Source organism: Crocuta crocuta, unplaced genomic scaffold (genome assembly GCF_008692635.1).
Source record: "Crocuta crocuta isolate KB4526 unplaced genomic scaffold, BGI_CrCroc_1.0 scaffold676, whole genome shotgun sequence".
NCBI lineage: Eukaryota > Metazoa > Chordata > Mammalia > Carnivora > Hyaenidae > Crocuta > Crocuta crocuta.
This window is the reverse complement of record NW_027529455.1, coordinates 60815-61052: the sequence shown is the minus strand read 5'-3', so window position 1 is coordinate 61052 and position 238 is coordinate 60815. Positions and strand designations below refer to the sequence as shown.

Genomic DNA, 238 nt, shown 5'->3' with positions numbered 1-238 from the left:
GCCACTGCCTGGGTCTCTCCCCGTCCCTTCTGCTCTGTGGAGCAGCCCCAAGGGCTAAAATTCCAAGCCGTTTTTTCTTGGCAGTTGCCAGGCCTACCTTGAGTGGTATGTGAAGGACTGAGGGCTATTGGCAATGCTTGGAAGACAAGAACCGGGAGGATGTCTCTGGGAATGCTGAGCTGGCAACAAGCGGCCCGTGAAGAGGCCAGGGGCTCCACTGTGGGGCTCCTGGCTCCAT

General features: G+C 58.4%; 1 protein-coding gene across 2 annotated transcripts in view; it reads right to left on the bottom strand.

Annotated features, from left to right (window-relative positions):
* TSC22D3 (TSC22 domain family member 3) overlaps positions 1-238 on the bottom strand; it is a 59806-nt gene that overhangs the window by 9613 nt on the left and 49955 nt on the right. The window lies entirely within an intron of this gene.